Source organism: Balaenoptera physalus (genome assembly GCF_965194825.1).
Source record: "Balaenoptera physalus genome assembly, chromosome: 2".
NCBI lineage: Eukaryota > Metazoa > Chordata > Mammalia > Artiodactyla > Balaenopteridae > Balaenoptera > Balaenoptera physalus.
Window position 1 is genome coordinate 105,908,811 of NC_138883.1, and position 13,897 is coordinate 105,922,707.

The 13,897-nt window shown below is 42.1% G+C and overlaps 1 protein-coding gene across 1 annotated transcript in view; it reads right to left on the minus strand.

Moving 5' to 3' along the window:
• Positions 1 to 13,897, minus strand: part of RORA (RAR related orphan receptor A) — a 725,308-nt gene that overhangs the window by 261,762 nt on the left and 449,649 nt on the right. The gene's annotated exons all lie outside the window — the stretch shown is intronic.

Below are 13,897 nucleotides of genomic sequence, written 5' to 3' on the forward strand. Positions count from 1 at the left end.
CATACCTCTCTTCTCCTAATTCATAAAATGGTTGTTGGAAAAATTTTTGTACCATTTTACCCTCATGGCTGAGTTCATTGCTAGTCCTTCTGCCCGAAATGCTTGCCGCCTAACTTCTACAACACTCCCCATTTCTTCAAGGCCAACTCACTCCCATGTCCTTGAAGACACATTTCCACAATACCTCTGCCAACACCGACATCCACCTACTCTGAATTTGCAAAGCCCAGAGATTGTCAGAGTTTATTGGGCAGGCACCTTAGTGGAGACCCAGTCCTAATTCCTTCTTATATGGATGAGGAGACTGGAGTCAGAGAGGTCAAATGACTCTCTGGTTGATGCTGAAGCTGTAACAAGTACCCCACTCCCTGATTCTTGAGGTTCGCGTTGCTTGTGTCAGACCCCTCTGCCTCTCCCCTGACGTCTGTGGAACTATACGGTGCGTACACAGTCTAGAATGGATATCTGTCTCATTACCCCCATAAACTCGGTGAGCTTCTGGAAGGCAAAGGCTGAGTCTTTTTCATCACTGAATCCTACAGCATCTTTCACAAGCCCAAACATACAGTAGTTGTTCAAGGCATAGTTTGGGATAAATGACTGTCTATGGATGCTACATTCGTTATGGAAACCATCTGCTACCCAACCCCTGCTGGTTCCCTCTCTTGTTCCTCCCTGTTCCTCAAGCCCCCTCCACCTCATTCCCCACTTCCACAGAGGGCTTGACCTTCTTCACCACACATTCATTACTCTGCTCATTCACTTAGTAGCAAATATCTGTTAAGTGCCTATTCTGTGCCAGGCACCGTCCCAGGTGTTGGAGATGCAGCAGCGAACAAAACGAAGTCTTCGCCCTCGTTGAGCTCATCAGCCCTCAATGTCTCCACCTTCTCCTCCTAGGTGACAGTCCCCAATGTGCGGGAAGCCCAGAGTTGCACAAAGATGTTCCAGGAGTGTTCACTCATTGCAGGTGATAATGGTAGGTATTTTAATTTCTACTTAAATAACTGAATAAACACATTGTTTACTTAAATATGTTTTCCACTTAGAAGAGTTTGGGATCACGTACGTGTGCTCATGACTTGGTTTCCACTACTGGGTGCTGAGCTGAATACCACCAGCCACTGTGGCAATCTGACTGCCATGCAATTTCAAATGTTTTATTTCCTTTGTTAGTTGTTTACTTGATTAACTTGTCTAATTTTTACCCATAATCGGCCTTTAAGTAAAGGCAAACAGCAGAAGAATTCTGAAGAAAAAATTTGAAAAGTTTATGAAGAGCTTACATAGGATAGTAACTCTGCAAATATACTTTAGGCTGTTCTTCACCAGATTTCAGAATTACATTGACTGACCTCTCACAGAACCCACTGAGATTTATCATTTAAAAAAATATGTTAATAATACAAAATTCGGTATTTCTTATATCCAACTCAGTTTTCAATAACTTGTATATAAGTGCTTGTAAATAATGACCAAAAATCTCTATTTCACTATTTAGAAATAAAAGAAACAAAGAATAAAAATACACCAGAAGTTTGTTTTTCTTTTACCCAAAATGAAAAGTTTCTGAACATTACTTAGGAAAGCAGATTTTGTCTGTTTTTGTCAATATCTGATGCTATGATAATGAGTTAAATTTCAAGCCACAGTTTAATATTTATTTGGTTTCCAAACTAAGCGCACTATTAGATGTCATTTTAATGTATGTTTTATAAATTGTCATTTCTTACATAATTAAAGTAAATTAAACTGTGTGCATCACTTGTTAGATGGAACTCGTTCAGAACTTAATATAATCCATGAATATTAGTAACTATTGTATTCAATTAATTTTGTAATAAAATCTCTAATATATACTGATCTAAAATGACACACATACTTTAAAACATTAAATCGCTTAATTTTGCATTGCATGCGAAATGATCAGATGATTAAAAATTTCTCCAAATAATATATATTCTTAAGAAATGATTTCACAAGTTTAAAAATAGTTGGGGAATACTGTTCTAAACTCTTTATATCTGACTTGCTTTTATTATCTATGCTCCTTCTCAAGATGAATGTCCTTCTCAGCACCATCTATCATCCTTTCTCTTTCCTGTATAGTCAATTTTTCCCTTTCTACTTTCTTCTTTTCCTCAATCTACAAACATTATCAAGTCTCCCTACTCTAAATAGCCAGCCAACCAGCTGTAAGCAGCATCGGGAAACCTCCTCCTTAGGCCCGTCTTCCCATCAAGTTGCTAACTTACACAGACAAACTTCAGGGAAGAATATTTGTCTGCCATCTCCTCTGCCTCAGGGGCTTTACACTAGCTGTTTCTGCCACCTGGAATGTTCTTCACCTGGTCCTTCACGTAGCTGGCTGAGTCCTGTAGTTCAGCTCTCAGCTCCTCCAAAAGCTGACCAGCCTTGCTAAAGCGCCCATCCAATCCCAACTCCACCACATCACCCTCTTCTGATACTGAGTATTTATTACTGTCTGACATTTATTTATTTTGGAACAATTCCAAAGAGAGAGCATTGCCTGCTCCCTGGATGTGACTCCAGTGTGAAAAATAGTGCCTAGTACACAGAAAGTGCTCGATAGTTATTTGTTGAATAAATGAACAGATGAGCAAATGATGATCTGTTTCAGTCTCCTTTGCTTTCTCCTTTATTCCTTCACTCACTCCTTAAATGCTTGCTTTGTGTAGGAGTCTGCCTTCCAACCTCTTCTCTTCTCCCTTTTCACACTTTCCACTTCCCTTGGGCTACCATGGCCACCCTCAGAATTCCAACACCCATCTATACGGAGATGGCAAATACGGAGCATGGTGCTGCCCAGGGCAGACATTACTAGCAGATTTCAGCTCTCTTTTCAAAACAGTCTAGTCCTAGTGTGCACGGCCCTCCAGGCAAGCTCTGCCAACTGAGAGGTGTTGGTTCTCCAGATGAAAGCCACTTCTCTGATCTATATGCCAATGACTCCCTAAATCTATATCTACAGCACTGGAGTATTCCAACCCCCTTTCACACTGCCTCCTAGACACCTTCATTTGTTCACCTCCCTCATCCAGCACCGTACCTGGGGCACGGTGAATGCTCAATAAATGCTTTGGGCCATGATAAGCACGTATTCAGTGACACTATCTACTCAGACAGTCCCTACCAGCTTGCCAGGTATGAAAGTGAGACTCATGTATTTGTCCTTCTCTGCTTTCAGAGTTTCAGTGGCAATTTGCCAGGTCTGGAGCACAGTACCCATTTGTAACAAGCTACACATTTTGGCCAACAGTTCCACAATTTCACCCTTGAGTTCCTTGGGTGGATGCCATTAGTTCCAGTGATTTATTCACACCTAGAGTGTCATTCCAGGACATCTTGTCCACTCACCATGGCTTGTTCAAATGCTTTAGACTCTTCTGTTTTCACACACAGTTGGGGAGTGGGAATTCTCTTTTGCATTTCTTTAGTTAACAGCTAATGCAAAAAATTTACCATGACTCTCTCAACTATTTTTTGCTTATCTTTAAAGCGGTGGTGATCAAGTGGGTCCAAATGATCCAACTGACTCTCATTTCCTTACTGCCGCTGGTACATATTAAAAGATTGTTTTCCGATGGGCACAGAAATTCCCTGCAAAGCCATCCTCAAATTCTCTCCTGTAGCACTATGCCAATTAATTCTGTAAAGTTCAGGCTGATCACTCAAATGGATTAAAGAGCTATCACATCCACCAACTCATTTAATCTTCATAAAAACCCTGAAAGATTGATAAGATAGGCTAGATTATCATTTTACAGACCAAAAAAAAAAAAAACCCCAAAAACCAAAAATGAGATTCAGGGAGGTCAAGAGATTTGATCGTCACATAGAAAGTCAGTAGCTGAGCTGAGGTTGGAATAATTCTCTAGATTTACAATGTAGTGGGTTTTGTTTTTTTGTTTTCTTCTCCTTCCTACACCTTGATTTAGTTGAACTGTATCAACCTATTCTAATCCAATCAAATGCTCAATGAACAGTCATTAGGACAACTGGAAAGAGAACTAACTGACGTTAAAATGGTTGATTCAGTGGCCACATGTAGCTATGGCCTCATGTAACAAATATGTGCTCTGCTAAGAAATATTCCTTAAGGAGGGCCCAAGGGAACACACTGAGAGCCCTGACCCACAGAGGCCAGTCCAGACTGTGTTTGAGGGTGAACATCACATCACACATAAATATATACGCAGCATTGTGTGCTTCCAGGCTTAAAAGTTCTTTCTGCTAGATTTTATCTTGAGACTAATTGAATCCTCATGATAGGACCCTCCACTGGAGTCCAGGCTGAGATGAACCTTGGGGGCCACCTCTAGCAATTAATACATCACCAAGCAGAGGGGCGGGGGGACAGCTTTGAGTCAGTAGCAACCGCAATTCCCACAAGGGGATAATGAGGAAGCTGAGTAGCTGGAAGGATTAAATACTGGCATTTCATTTTGAGGATCACATTCTGCGTGCAACCGCAGCTCCAGACCTGAAAGACTGGCCGTCTCAGATTTGCCCATAAACACAGAGAAATCTGCCTCTAATGTAATCTGACATCGTCCCTACTCTCTGATTAGCCACTTCTGGGTAGGCCTCGAAGAAGTGCCTGCCAAATACTGCCCTGCGGACCCCAGGGGGGCTTCATTCTTTCTTCTACCTAGACTTGCCCCCAATATTATCTTGCCAGTTAAGCCTGTACGGCTGAAAGTAAGGAATAGTTTACCGTCTCTAATTCAACGATAAGGTATTACCATTTGAGATCTTATTTCCCTCCCATCAAGGAGATACCAAATGATTTGTCATTTTTGTTTTAATTTCTTTGGTACAAAGATCAGTCTGACAATATTTGAGACTTACTAGTCAGTCACTCAATAGCTCAGTATTTAAAAATTTTTAACGTACAAACTTGGACTATTTTTTTCATAGTTTTAAATTTGAAGCATCCAAAATTGTTTTTAAAAAAAATTGTTTCAGTTTGCTTCGTTATGAGTTCTGAGTTGTTTTTTTTTTTTAATATGTTCCAAACTGCCCTTTGGAAGAATAAAATGTTCTTCTAACAAATGTCAATTGATGATTGATGCTAAAATAAAATTCAAACTTTGCTGGGGCGGGGGAACGGTAGAGGGGCTGAATGTGGGCTAAACATTCTCTGGGCCCCCAGCTGATAACGTCTGCTACATTCAGAGTATTCGCTAATGAAGGAGCATTGGTATGGGATTGAAAAAGGATTCCCTAGGTCTGTTAATTTACTTGGAATAACTCATTAGCTGCCACTTTCAGCTGTGAATTTAGCTGGTAACTCCCAGGTCACCCCAACGTTATGTGCAAAGAGGGTAGAGCCATTTTTGTGCAAGGACTTCATGAGGATGGATTAAAGCCCTCTCTCCCATAGTTACCCTGACTTAAGGGAGCTTGTTAATAAAGAGCTCTTCAGAGCCTTTCCTTTGTACAGCCACTATATGAATATTTATAGAGTATTCCATTGGTAAACAGCATTAAAATATAAACAGAGCATACCAAGAAATACGAAGGCCATTTTCACCTAATACATAGCAGTGCCGAGATACGCTGGGGTTCCATTCCTGGAATGGCTACAGAACAGCACAGAAGGAAAAATCATTTGCTTAACAAAGCAGAGGGCAGCAAATCGTGTTGTCTGGTGGAACTTTGGTGCTCTTGTTAATTGCATCTTCTGAGTAATTGAATGATATATGCATATCTACACACACAGACACAAGTACCAACAGGCACCTGATATTTGTAATCACTGAAATTGGCCATTTGAAGTCGCTGCTTTTGTAGATAGAAAGTGGTCAAATATCAGCATTTTCATACTGTTGAACCTAATTCACGCTGCCCCAAGTTTCTGGCCCTTCTCCTTTTGGGCACAGGGAGGGGTGGGAATATGGAATTCTGTTTACATGCGGGCTCCAGCTAGCAAGCTATGCAGGAAAAGGAGGAGGGACGGGGAGTTGAATGGAAACCTTCAGAGACCAATCTCTGCAGCTTCCCTGGGCAGTATCACCTCCTCCGAGGCAGTGGGATGGAGGATGTGGCAGGGAGCACTCAGCCTGAATACCAAAGACACTTCCCACTCGCCAGCTATGGCTGCGTGCTCTTGATTGCACACCTCTGGTACCTGTCATAAATGTGTTACCAATTTTCAAAGGGATTAGTATACAATAAAATACGCTCAACAAGAAGACCACCCAGAACGCAATGAATCATTCTTTGATGATTCAAAAGGCACTTTGGGATCCTGTAGTGCCTGAGGGTGAGCATTACAAACATCAATTATTTTCTGGTAAATGTGTGGAAGAGCCAGTTCACTAGGGGTACTAGTTAAGAAAGTGCTGGGCAATATTCTCTTACAATATTAAAAGAAATAATGTTCTATCCCAGGCCTTCTCTGCTTTCAAGCTCTTGCCAGGACTACTACTACTAATTTCTGCAAAAATTGTTCATTTATCAGCTTGGAGAAATACCCATTCCACAGTATGCCTGAGTAGGTCAAACTGAAATTCCCTCATTTTCCTATGAACCACTTTTTGGGTAGGCTTCTACCCTTTTCCCATAACCATCTACTGATGCCTCTAATTACATTCAAATCACTACATGAGAAATTTGGTTTGACAAAGCTGACAAAATTATTTTTTTAAATATTCAGAGTCAGGTGACACACTTGTGCTTTGCTTAGTTTCAAATGTTCCTAAAACCCAGGAGGACGTGACTCTACTGCACTCAAGTCAATCACAAGTTGAGCTTCTCCCTCCTTGAAAACCACAGTGGTTGGTAATGAAGAAAAAACATCTAGTCTTTGGAAATCAAGTTCATGGTCACTTTTGAAAACAAATTAAGCCAAAACATCTGCAAGGATTTTATCTTTAAAAACCCAGGTGTCTAAAACTTAAGAAGACAAAAATACATACATGAGGTTTTGGAAAGCAAGTTTTTGAAAAATAGGTTTCTAGCAGAAACGAAACTTCAAAAATAAAACGTAGTTGGCTTTATGCATCTTTATTTTCCACGGATTTCTCCTGTTGGCCTTCAACAAGGAATGGAATTCCTAGGTGAGCCTCATCAGATTTTCCAAAGGGCTAAACGAAATGAGGGGCATGCACACACACACACACACACACACACACACACACACACACACAGCATGAAGAAGTGTTTCCAGCTTGCTAGCATACATAGTTACTCCCATTACTATGAATAGGTGAGCGTGCATACGATCTAAATGAATGTCCTTTTGCTTGAAGCGATTGTGGCTTTGTAGCTATGTTTTTCGCAACATCTACAAATTCAATACCAGCTAACTGTTACCCTAAAATTGTGTCTCCAAGAGAGACACTACTGGTATTTTGTGAAGTGCCGCTGCTTCTCCTCTCTCTGTTATACATGGTCTAATGGGTTTAGAAAATGACATTCAAAATGCTGCTTTGCCAATTAGAACTTCCGCTACCTGATTCTTGAAGGACATAAGCATGCCTAATTGTGTGCTCAGCCATTTTATTAAGTTGTTTTGAGCGCTGAAAGTCTCTTAACCTTCAGAGAGACCCATATTCATAAAAAAGAAATGTTTTGAGGAAAAAAAAAACAACTGGAGAAAAAAAAGGACATTTAATTCCAAATGGAAGTTCTATTCATTTCCGAAATGCACAGAAATTTACCAACCTACCAAAGCAAAAGCAGGCTACGGATGTTGAAAACTGAGTTAGGAGACTTCGCACAGATATTTTCCGCAAACTGTCTCGGCAGTGTGGTGAACGCTGTTCTGGGCAGCTAAGGGGGAAAGACAGCATCGTCTTGCCAGGGGCAGGACTTACTCCCAAACCATTTTTTGATGGTGAGAACTGAACAAATCAGACTTAGATGCTTCCCCTGCCCTGGGTTAACTGGTCCTCGAGTAAACTTAAGTCCAGGGTCTCCTACCAGGGAAATTATTTCGTGCAAGGAAGAGACTCCCTCAGCATCAAAGTCCTTAGCTTTTTTTTTTAAAGAAAGTTTCTTTTTCAAAGTTTAGGAGGTTCCACAGTATGTTAAGCTCTTGACAATTTCCGAGGCAGAGGAGAGACGAGACGCACTGCTACCGACTTTCCAAGACAGCCCATCGTTAACCAGCCCCAAATGGCACCAAGCCTACGGGTCCCCATGTGGGACATACTTAGCGTGATCACAACCTTGCCTCGGGAAGCATGTGCGGGGGGGGACACAGGCCAGATGGTAGCTCCCCGGTTCTCCTGCTCCGTTTCGGAGATGTTCCCCATAAACTACACAGATGGGCCCATTCAGGAACACCACCAGCTCCCACTGGACCTGCCCCTCCAATTCTAGATCATCCACGTGTGTTTCCCACCTCGGAAGGCTTTTCTTTTCTGCTCCCTACCTTCTCGCTCCAGTGCCAATCACCACTCTCCCCCGCAGCCGCCCCCCTCCCCAAAGGCTTTCCGAGGCTGCTCCCTTTGTGATTGGCATCTCATTAATGAAGAAGGGCTGGTGTCTCTCTCATTACAGTTACAGTGAGTGAGAGGACCTCAGAACTAATTTACTTGCTCTCACTAGGGAAGACACTTCCCTCCATCAAGAAGTTCACTTTCCTGCCGCCTGTGGCAATAAAAGAACCCGTTTTGTTTTAACATTAATAAGGTGAGAGAATAGAGAATTTCCAAAAGAAATTAAGAAAGGCAAGAGGGTAGGTGCTGGCCCATGGAAGTTTCCCAAAACAGGCCTGATGCTGGAGTTCAGGGAGGGACCTTTGATTCAGCAGCGATATAGATCACTCCAGAAAGGCCGGCAGGCAGATGAGAAAGCAGCTGCTCAGGGAGTCTGGGGTGACAAGCAGGAGAGCTGGGTTCTAGCCCTGGGTCCTACGTCCCTGAGTGACCTTGGCCCAGTCTTTGATTTTCTCTGGTCCTCAGTTTTATTACCAGTAAAATAAGGGGAGTGAATAAAGCCATCTCTTAGGGTTCTCCCAGCTCTCAGATTTTAATATTCAATAAATGGGACTCTGGATTATTTAAAACATTTTCCTGTTTGGAGTCAGTTTTTTATCTCTGGCAACAAATTAGAAATTCCTCCAGAATTAAAGAGCATGGAATGGAAATCATTTGGCTTCTCCAGCTGAAAAGGTCAAGTAGATTCAGAAATGTCCTCCAAGCCTGCACCGTCTGCATGGAAACCTAATTAGAGATCATACTTCATTGGCTAAAAGGGATCAAACTTATCCAAGCTTTCATCTGGATATGTATTTTTAAAAATTACTCTGAGTTACTAATTCATTTATCTTTTAACATACAGGAAATTCCACTCATTGATAAAGCTCCGCTTTGACACTCCTGCTCACATAAAATACCTTCCTTCCCAAGCACGTTACTTTATGATTGTGCCCCTTGATCATGTTGTGCTTAAAATCCCTTGTCATTTAAGAAACCATAAAAAGGACATCTCAAAAAATGTGTTCATCATGTAGCTGAGATGGCTTCTGTGCCTGGAACCAGAAGCGTGCCCTCTCGGTGGCTTGCCTCAGTGAAAGGAGGGCAGCCCAGAGATTGTTACCGCAAAAGACAGCATCTCCCGTGTTGCCTTGATTCCATCTGAATGGGAATGTTGGTGTTATATTTCAATATGGGTGACAAAACAGTGGAAATCAGAAATGCTTACATTAGGGACAGAGATGGGAAGACCCTAGAATCTACAGCACATTTGTAATTCCTCTCTCTCTTGCTGATACTGGCTATTTGTGAAATGGGAGAACCAAGTTAACAGTTTGGTCTCTTACCTTTAGTATCTATGGGCTGAACTAGTACTCCCTGCTCCTGAGATGCCCCACCGAACCCAGTGAAAATTAATTTCATGTGTACCTACCGAGTTTGGCCTGGGAGCGCTTGAGATCCACTTAGAATCACGGTCTTCCTGTCATTCTCCAAACTCTCATACCTACTTCTACTGGTTCCTAAGTATTGCCCTAGGGTACTGACAACCTTTTCTCCTACTTACAGTTTCTGAATGAAATTAAAACTAATCCTCTCTGGCTTGGTTAGGTCTTGTGTAAGATTCCCACACCCCACAATCAAGGCCTTGCAATGTGGCAGAAGAGAGAGGCAAGCCACCACACCTCCATCATGATGCAGACAAGGATCCTATTTTTTGTCTCCTGTGTGGCAGCTTTGAATACCCGAGTCACAAAACCTCCCTAATGCAAATCTTCACATTCTCCATCTCACTCAGGACGTCAGCCCCTCCTTTTAAACAGGAGAAGAGAAGGATGAACAAGAAATGTGTGCACCTGAGAATAAAAATTAAAATCTTCAGATTTCCCCCCAGAATCTCACCAGGCCAGTGTGTCCCAGCTTCACTTTCACCTATACCATGGGATTGTAAACCTTCTAATGCTGGTGTTTTTCTTCACTAGTAAGAAAATAAGGGAAAAAAAAACAATCAAAGGCAAGAAAACAAGAGACAGGGGACCAATTTTCAGGTCATCCTTTCCTTCTTAAAAGAAGGGATTTGCCTGCAGTGTCTGTAATTTAGAAGGTTTTAATGAATGGCTTCTAAATTATTTATTACTCATGGAAAGTCATAAACATCCCTGCCTAAACCATTATGAAATTATCTGGGCAGGAGTCAAGTGGTTCAAACATTTGGCACTTTTTACTGGGCTGTTGTTGAAAATAGTTCTGATCTGTGAATAAAACTTCTTTCCTTCCTCGTTACCCGGGATGGTGTGTGAGCATGGGAGTCTGTATCTGATTACTGATGTGAGATCGTCAAAGGCATCTTAGCTTTGTAATTTGTTCTTTTGCAGACCTCTGACTTCATAAGCAAGTCCAAAATTAGTAAAAAAATAAAATAAAATAAAATGAAATAAAAACATTTAAAAAGCCATCAGCAGAATATACAAACTGGATATTCAAGCAGAAGTGTTTGAAATGCCTCAGCCTCATTTCAAAGCGCTTCCCGCTGTCAAGCCCAAACACCTAGACAGGTAGACTGCTGTGAAATATGTAGGCGATGGCTGCTGCCTGATTTTCAGATGGCGAACAGGCATTTGAAAGCATCAAAGTTCCCTGTATAGATGTGTGTACATTAATCCCAGCTTCTGTGATCTCCACACTTGCCTATTGTAACTTGCTGTTTAATAGATGGTCAAACTTTGCCCTTCACAGACTGCGCATTTTTTTTTTTTCCCCCCAAGAATCGGCTCCTCTCCCAGGAGCTTCTTGCTGGGGCCGAGTTTTAAAAGTTTTTCATTCCTGGCCTTGTGCTATGGCACTGGGTCACCCTTTGAATTCTGCACTTTTGAACACCTCACTTGTTGGCTGGCTTTTCCTCGCCCCGGTGCCGATGTCTGTACGTGGCTCCAGTCTGAGCTCTCCAACCACGGAGCATACGCCATGAGCCAACCCTGATACAAATCATTAACAACCGCAGCCCTTGCCCTGTAGGAGCCTGTAATGTGGTGGGAGAGAGGAGACAGACATCAAAGACCATAAACTGGCAGCCCACAGGTCATGTATGGCCCACAGAACTGTTTTGCTTGCACTGTGTTTTAAATTTGGTTTAGCAGCCAACATAGAAAAGTTGGGAAATTTTAGTTAGATATCTGTACTTCCAGATTCTCCTGGAAAATTGGAAGATGTGATTGCACAGGGCTTTCTCCCTGCATGTGGCCTGTTTCAGATGTTCTCTCTCAACTCAGGTGAGCGACAGATGACATTAAGCACCTTAGATGTGGATCTCTTGTTATCTTTACCTTACCTGCTGGGCCACTGGCCTTTTGAGTTTGTGACCCGTGATAAGGACACATACAAAGGCAGATAATGACAACTGGCATATTTGGGGGACACCAGCAGGCACTTAAGAGATGTCATCTCATTTGACTGTCCCAACACATCTACAAGGCTAGGATTCTAACACCCATTATTTTACACGAGGAAAAACTGAGGCTCTCTGCTCTTAAGTAACTGGCAGTATTTCACGCAGCTGCTGAGTGAAGAGTTGGGTGTTGCAACTAGAGCTATTAGCTTTTTAAAGCATCCTTCTTTCCAATTAGCAATGCAAGAAAGTTCCTGGGAAGGGTGTACCAAGAGCTCCTGGACCCACCCTCTCCTCTCCCACTCTCACTCAGCGATGCTCTGGTTCAGATATGCTGAACTTCTCACTGTACCCCAGATAGTCTAGATCATTTTGTCACTTCTTGCCTTTGCATAGGCTTTTCCCTCTGCCTTGAATGCTCTCTCCTTACCTTTCCTTCTGGACCTGGAAATGCCTCCCTATCCTGCAAAACCCAGTTTAACTGTCAGTTCCTTTGTGAAGGTTTTCATGAACACCTGAATCAGTCATTCTGACCTTGGAGCTCTTGTAGCTCCCATTCTCACTTAAGTGTCCCATGGTAGAAGGTCAAAGTCTCCTCACAGATGACCGTCAGGTCCTTAAGGGCAGGACCGTATCTCATTCATCACTGCATCCCACATGCTGAGCACAGGCGCCTGACAAACAGCACGTATTCAACTCAGGGTTGTCTATGGAATGAAGGATCTGAACCATACATACACCTGTCAAGGTCTCCTTGGGGAAGTGAAATTGACTAAGAAGGGTCAACAGTACATTCCATGTATGTTTTCATTTGTTTTCTCCTGCCCCATTACTGCACCCATACTTATCTTCCATATTCAACGCTTAACAAGACTGCCACTCACCCCCCTGGTGCCAGATGGCTGAACACACTCACTGCTTTGAATACCCAGATAAGTTCATCGAGCGGCTTCAAAATGGAAACATATTAGAAACTTGCTGGGTACCATACGGGTAATGAGGAACTGGCATATGTGCCCTTCAGGATCATGACACGGCTGTAAACTCAATCAGGAAATGACCAGTGCTACCAAGAGCCTGTGAAAATACCTGTGAAAGGATGGCAGGTGTGCCCAGATGTGAGCCGAGGGCTGGCTGAACATCTCTTTCTCACGTGGGGTATGGGAAACTCTGGATGTACACTGATTTCCCTCCAAATCATTGGCCTCAACTGACCTTCACAATTTTATTCTCTACTCCCATACTATTTTTGAACGTGTAAAATAATTGTCTCGACAGCTAACCACTAAAGGCCTCATTAAATAATATGGAGTAGCATAAGTGTGGAATAAACCAAACCAGAGGCCAAAGCTTAAACTCCATCTCACGCTCGACTCATAAATAAGTGGTAAAATTAAGAGCAGGTGCACAAAGAAGGAAGGCTGGTCTGATAAAATGGAGTTTTATTCTTCCTAATGAACTCATCACATGCAGACAATGAGAAAGGAATGACCACGCAGGACGGAAGTGTTGACTCTGGCAATGAATTATTAAAGGTGAGAAAAACGTCTTCTCACAAAATGATTATTTCAAGATAGGATATGGAGGAGAGGCTGTAGTACCTTGAGGGGAGTTTTAATAGGCATGTTTTTGTTCCCCATCCTGAGCAAAGCTTCACTGAATGTGCATTGCAGGTGTGGTTATTTCTAAAACGTGAACAGTGAACGTAGCCTGAGAAACCACGGTCATCATCATCACCAGGCCACTGATACCCTCTGTGTCAGTGGATGTATGATGGATTGGTGTATGGCAGAGATCACATTTTTTAAAAATTATTTTTCCTGGTGTTAAGGGAGGGTAAAGAAAGTCCACCACTTTCCCTTAGTAACAGATTCTTAACTGTTAGTGCCAGGAAGTAAAGTACAAAGGGAAATTAACTTCCACGATCAATATTTGTTAAGAAAAATACTCTTTAATTGAGTTAGAATGAAAGTAAATGTGAAAACTGCTATTTAAGATAACTGTCTTGATAAGCTCTTTGCAAGTACAATATGAAGCAGAAAACCTGTTAACTATTTTGTTTCTT